The sequence below is a fragment of the Gossypium hirsutum genome, chromosome A10 (genome assembly GCF_007990345.1).
Source record: "Gossypium hirsutum isolate 1008001.06 chromosome A10, Gossypium_hirsutum_v2.1, whole genome shotgun sequence".
NCBI lineage: Eukaryota > Viridiplantae > Streptophyta > Magnoliopsida > Malvales > Malvaceae > Gossypium > Gossypium hirsutum.
Genome location: NC_053433.1, coordinates 30,230,209 through 30,237,848, shown reverse-complemented (window position 1 = coordinate 30,237,848; position 7,640 = coordinate 30,230,209).

Here is a 7,640-nt window from a genome sequence, read left to right as displayed (position 1 = left end):
ATGAAGAAGAGATACTTGGCCACACAAAGAAAGCAGAGAGAAAGACTGTTAAAGGTGAGCCAATCGATCAACAAGTGAACTTGAGAGAAGTGCAAACTCGGAATAAACAACAAAAATGAGAAAATGCCCAAAAGCAATATTCGACCTCAAAAAGAAAGAAAAATGATAAAACGAGAAGCAAAGAGAAAAGAAAATAGAAGTAAAATTTCAGCACCAAAGGCAAAAAGGTGAGCTATGACCGATTCTTGACCAAAATGAGACTCCCAATCCAGTATGACCTTAAAACACACCCATCACTTGGCTCCTCAAAATTCTCTAACCACAGCCAAAATTCTCTGAGTAAGAGTTCAAATTCGGCACTACTCTCCCACTCATTGAGAATCCCATATTTTCCTCCCCAAATCCCTCCATACGGTCCACTCCTCTCTCAACCACTTAATTCAAATTCCACCACAACTCTTTAGTAATTTAGGTTCACTAGAACTTCCACACGGCCTTAGCAGTCCCACTGCTCAAAGTAGGCCTCGAACTTAGACCTCATGGAACAACAACTCGCCACCTATCCTCTAGACCAGCAGGCCCTTTCTGACATGTTTTATCCCCATTTATTGAAAAGCCTACTGACTAGAGACAGGGTTTATTCATATTAAAAACGAAACTTTTGCGCAAGCCAAGGCTTGAACCCAAGACTTCTTAGACTCTTCCCAGGACACTTAACCACTGAAGCAAACATGCATTTGTGTATAACAGAAACATACGAAAATAAACTTAAGTATTTTTGGGGTGTTACAACTCTACCCCTTAAAAGAAAATTTCAGCATTGAAATTTACCTGATCAGAACAGATAAGGGTATTGTTGTCACATCGTCTTTTTAGGTTCCCATGTGACCTCCTCAGAGCTGTGATTACACCAAAGAACCTTAACTAGTGGGATAGATTTCCTTCTTAAAACCTTTACATCACGATCTAATATCTGAACCGGCTCTTCCTCGAAAGTCAGATCTGGTCTAACCTCAATCTCCTCAACTGAAATAACATGCGTGGGATCAAGGCCATAGCACCTCAACATAGAGACGTGGAACACATCGTGAATCTGGTCTAACTTTGGAGTTAACTCTAGCTGATAGGCAACCGGTCCTACACATTTCAGTATGCGGTAAAGCCCAATGAACGTGGGGCTCAACCTGCCATTCAATCCAAACCTCAGTACCTTCTTCCATGGCGAGACCTTGAGAAAAACGAAGTCCCCCATAGAATACTCAATCTCTTTACGCTTTAAATCCGCATATGACTTATGTCTGTCTAATGCCACCTTCAGTTGATCCTGAATCAATATAACTTTATACTCGGTATCAAAAACTAATTTAGGGCCTAGAACACGCTGCTTACTCAACTGAGTCCAATACAAAGGAGTACGACACCTACGACCATATAATGCCTTATAAGGTGCCATCTGTATACTAGACTGATAGCTATTGTTATAAGCAAACTCTGTTAGTGGCAAGTAATCCTCCCAACTGCCTCAAAAATAAATCACACAACTCCTTAACATGTCCTCCTGTATCTGAATCACCCTCTCTGACTGACCATTTGTTTAAGGATGGAACGCAGTATTAAAGTCCAACCTTGTACCCAATGCTTCATACAACTTTTTCCAAAATAGTGACGTGAAGTGAGGATCCCTATAAGATATTATGGAAACAGATACCCCATGCAGTCTCACTATCTCAGACACATATAGCTTAGCCAGCTTCTGCAAAGAGTAATCAGTACGAACTGGTATGAAATGGGCAGATTTGGTTAATCGATTCACAATGACCCATACTGAATCCTTCTTAGTAGGCGTTAGGGGCAGCCCACTAACGAAGTCCATAGTCACTCTCTCCCATTTCCAAAGTGGAATTTTAACCGGCTAAAGCAACCTTGAAGGTAATTAATGTTCAGCCTTAACCTGCTGCCAAGTCAGACATTTACCCATGAAGTCGGTAACTTCACGCTTAAGACCTGACCACCAATATAACTTACAAAGGTCTTGGTATATCTTATTTGTACTAGGATGCATAGCATAAGGGCTACTATGCGCCTTTCGCAGTATAGACTGCCTCAAATCGGTATCCTCCGGTATACAGATTCTCCCACGAAAATAAAGCACCCCTTCACTATTCAGCCCAAAATCCACAGTATCCCCACTCTCAACCTGTCGAAAATGAAGACCCAGTGACTCATCCTCCAACTGTTTACCCTTAATTTGACCCATCAACTTCGGTTTAACTTAGAGCTCAGCCAACAAGCTACCATCTTCAAATAAACTGAGGCAAGCAAACATTGTCCTCAGATCAGTCATAGCTCTACGACTCAGTGCGTCCGCCACCACATTGGCCTTCCCATGATGGTATTCAATCATACAGTCATAGTCTTTTAGCAGCTCAATCCATCTACGCTGCCTAAGATTCAACTCCTTCTGAGTAAGGAGATACTTGAGGCTCTTGTGATCAGTGTAAATGATACACTTCTCATTGTACAAATAATGCCTCTAAATTTTCAGTGTGAATACCATTGCAGCCAACTCCAAGTCATGCATTAGATAATTTGCCTCATGAGTCTTAAGCTGACGAGACACATATGCCACAACCTTACCATCTTGCATCAACACACATCCCAAACCAACATGTGATGCATCACTGTAGATAGTGAACTCTTTCTCAGACTCTGGCTATATCAAGACAGGGGCCTCAACCGGAACTTTCTTGAGCTTCTCAAAGCTCTCCTACTGCGCATCAGTCCAGTTAAATAGCACCCCTTTATGCAACAACTTAGTTAGAGATGCTGCAATAATGAAAATCCTTCAACAAATCGCCAATAATATCCTGCCAATCCCAGAAAACTACGGATCTCAGATACAGTCTTAGGTAGCTTTCAATCCAGAACAGCTTCAATTTTTCGAGGATCAACCCTAATCATTTCAATAGATACCACATGGCCAAAAAATGTTACCTCTTGTAACCAGAACTCACACTTACTAATCTTGGCGTACAGTTGTTTCTCTCTCAGAAACTGTAGAACCACTTGAAGATGTTCATCATGTTCATCCTCAGTCCTCGAATACACCAGAATGTCATCAATAAAAACCACTATGAACTGATCCAGATAGGGCTGGAACACTCGGTTCATCAGATCTATAAAAGCCGCTGGTGCATTCGTCAGTCCAAACGGCATCATTAGGAACTCGTAATGACCATAACGAGTCCTAAAACCTGTCTTGTTTATATCACTCTATTTAACCCTCAGTTGATGGTACCTCGATCGGAGATCAATCTTAGAGAAAACTGAAGCTCCACGAAACTGGCCGAACAGATCTTCTATCCTCGGTAGGGGGTACTTATTCTTAATGGTCAATTTATTCAATTGCCGGTAATCGATGCACATACGCATGGAGCCATCCTTCTTTTTCACAAACAAAATTGGTGCTTCCTATGAGAACACACTAGGGCGGATGAACCCACGATCCAATAATTCTTAAATCTAAGCTTTAAGCTCTACCAGCTCATTCGATAACATTTTATAAGGGGCGATAGACACCAGAGCTGTACCAGGCAGGAGCCCAATCCCAAACTCAACTTCACGATTTGGAAGTAACCCAGGTAGCTCATCAGGAAAGACATCTGGAAAGTCCTTAACCGTTCTGATATCTTTAACAGAAGAAACCCCAAAATTTGAAACACTAATGTAGGCCAGGTATACCTCACAACCTTTACGAACCAACTTCTCAGCCCTTAATACAGAGCTCACATTCAAAAAGTAGTTCTGATGCTCTCCAATTACAACTACCTTGTCATCCTCCGTAGTTCTCAGTACCATCTGTTTAGTAGCACAATCCAAGCTCACTCAATGTTTCACCAGCCAGTCCATTCTAAGTATTAAATCAAATTCTCCAAAAGGAAATTCCATCAAATTCGTCAAAAAGATAACCGCTTTAACCTCCAAAGGAACATCTCTGAACAGTTTATTTACCTTCACCGACTGCCCTAAAGAACTCAGTACAGTAACCTCACTCGTGGTACTCTCAACCAAGATACCCAAAGTCTCAGACGCATTACAAGCTATATAAGAATGAGTAGATCCTATATCTATTAGTGCAATATAAGGTACATTATAGATAAAGAACGTACCCGTGATAACATCTTGGGCATCTCTATCCTCTCGATGACGTGCAACATAAACCAGAGCTACCTGCCTTACCTCAGTATGAGCAGCACCTCTGTCCGGTTCCATCTTACCATGACCCAAACTATTACCACCTCTGGCCTGACCCTAACGTCTCAGTGGCTGCTAAATACCTCTAGCCGACTGTGTAGTACCCATACTCGTAGCTTGCACCTGATCGGGCTTCCGTGGACAATCTCTGATATGACACTCTAATGATCCGTATCTCAAACATGCCCCAGTCCTTTTCTAGCACTCGCCCTGATGACGTCTCCCACAATCAGCACAGGGCTGCGGCCTAGTAGCAGCAACATGGCCCCCAATTCTGACTGACCTATTAACTCTGGCCTTTTTCTTAGGCCTTAGAAAGGAACTTGAGGGCTCTGAATCCTTCTTGTTCCTACCTCTCTCCTTCTCACGGTTCTAGCGCTCAGCGTGCTTCACCTCTTCGGCGATCTTCACCTTATCAACTAATGCAGTAAAATCTCGCTCCCTCTGTGGAGCTATCAAACCCCGTAGACTATCCCTGAGGCCGTCCTCTAAATAAACACACCATTCGTACTCGGCCGCCACCATCCCTGGTGCATAGTGGTGTAATCGTAAAAATTCGGCCTCATATTCAGCCACTGATTTATCCCCTTGAGTCAGATTTAGAAACTCTCTCCTCCGGGCATCCACATAACTAGCACCAACATATTTTCCCTAAAAACTAGTCTTGAAAAATTCCTAAGTAGTGCCCATTTTAACCGTAAGCCACCACTAGTAAGCCTCATCTCGCAGTAGTGACACTGTACCTTTAGTTTCTGCTCGGGGGTACAGTCGAGATCATCCATGATCCTCTCTGTGGCCTCAATCAATACTCAGCCACATTAGGGGAAAATCCAGTAATACCCCTAAAAATCTTAGCTGCATTAGACCGGAGTTGTTCCGTAACTGACCCACGGCCCACAGCACCAGTATTGAGCCTAGCGTCCAAAATTTGCAACATAGCTTGGGATAGTGCGTCATCCCCAGCCGCATGATCATGAAGCCCAGTCTCAATCACAGGTGAAGCTGATGCCTCCCTAGCTTTAACATTAGGCATGTGGCTAGATGACAAAGACCCAGCTCGAGTACCTCTACAGCCTCCACCGCAGCCTCTTGTACCCCTTCCATGAGTACCTTTGGTGCTCATTATCAAATTGTGTTTTATCTGTATTAACAATTTTATGTGTCAGCTTACAGTTTCAATGTTTATTAACAGATGTTTTATGGAAAACAGTATTAGTAATTCAAAGTTCATTTTCGCAGATTACAGTCTTACTATAGTTTTTAGTTTACCCTAAATAGAGTATTTCAGTACAGTCTACTACCTACAGTAGTCTCAATATTTCAATTTAAACAAACAACAGTTTTAGAAGACTTACAGAATCGGCACCAGAGATTCAGTGTACCGCACATTCAGTAAAATATTTAAAAATACTTCAAATCATTTGAAACAGTTCTTTTTAGAAATTCCAAGTTTTTTTAAGACAGACCCAAATCCACAGCTGAGTTTTGTAACCTGACTCTGATACCACTAAGGGTAACACCCAAACCCAGCCTGGATGTTATGGTCGAATCTGGCGATGTCATATTAAAGTATTTTTTTGTAAGTGTGATGTTTGATGAAAACCCATTTTCTATTTAACCTCCTTGTGTGATCTTAAAGACGTTCGTTTAATTCAAAATGCGAGTTGTTTGTCAAAAATTTAATCATATTAAAACGTCATTAGTATATTTATATTTTAAAATATTATTTCTTGTAAAAGCTCTTAAAACATGTTGCATATTCGTGGTGTTTTTTGAAAATAGTCATCTTTTTAAAAACCCGCGTCTTTCCCTACTGCTAGTAGTTATAAATCAAAACAAATAAAAACCCAAATTAAAGTAAAAATCCATAAGGGCCTTATTACAGTAAAAATACCCAAAATAAAATTACTTATACTTTAAAAATCAAATGTGAAAGTATGTGCGGTTGTGTGGCCACCTTTGAGTCCCTCGCAGCAACTGTTCCACCTAAGATTGGGGATTACCTGCACAGATATACAGATGGGTGAGTTTAAGAAAACTCAGTGTGTAACCCCATATCAAATAACCAAACAGAGAGCATATACACTCTGGGCCTAAGCCCATTTCAGTAATGGTTCAGTTTCAGTTAGGGCCTTAGCCCATTACAATATTAGTATTAGTTTGGCCTAAGCCCATCTCAGTAACAGTAATGGTATAGATATGCAATCAAAAAATCCTGCCCAACCAGCCTCTGCACTCCATCTCTGTCCAACCCTACACTCCATGTGGGGATATAATCAACGCACCCATCACTAAACTAAAAGTAGTACCGGTTGCGATAGTAAACAGTATTTGCAGCAGGGCTGCCAGTACAGTACACTTCCTCCAATCATAATAAACCCCATCCCCATGCAACATATCATGCATCAAGTCAAGTCATGTCATGTCATACTATCATACATGTATTAAATATGTTTAAAATGGCATGCTTAAATATAATCATACATCTCACAGGGGCATAATAGTCATTTTATCAACTAGAGGGTCTAGGTACACTTATCGACCCAATAGTAGGTCCACAGTCGTCTCGGGCGACCCGTACAACCTTAACAGTCAAACAGTGAAAATGGGCCCGTGTATTGTGGGCCCATGTGGGCCCACACGCCCTTGTGGCCCACATAGCCTAGAAATGGCCTTGGCCGTGTGGATTACACGGCCTAGCCTAATATTTTCCTCACGTCCATGTGGTTTACCTGTGTGAGGCCCACATGCCCGTAGGCCTACACGGCTCAGTTTGGCCCGAAATAGCCGAAATTGACCTCCGCCGATGAAATCGCTCATGGCCGGGCTCAACAATCAAATGTCCATGTTTAGTCACACGGACCACCACACGAGCGAGCGCACGCCTATGTAGCGTCATGATTTACTTATTCCGGCTTTTGCCTATTTCCATAGTTGAGATTGTGTTTACACACTTTATTGCGAAAGTGCGCAAATAGTCCACAAGCACTCCAAACCTAGATTCAAACATAATAGACCATCAGTCCCTTAATCAATAGGATTAAACAATCCCTTTTTATATCACTTATCCAAAAGGTTACTTATCACTTGCCTTGATCGAACGATTGAGGCTCACACACTTAACCCGTTGCAAGAGACTGATTACAAACCCCTTAGAGATAACCTACAATACAACCGAAACTTAATAACCTAAACCATTATTGATCACACCAATAGTTTGCACCAATTGCATAACAATTTATCGAATACGCCAAACTCAGAATAGGAGAAAGAAGCGATTAGCCCACACCCCAAATGAAAGCCGAAAGCACACGATACGACAGAGGCAAAGGATAGCACAACCACGCCCCTGATTGATCAAAGAACAATTGCCAAAATCGAAAGGA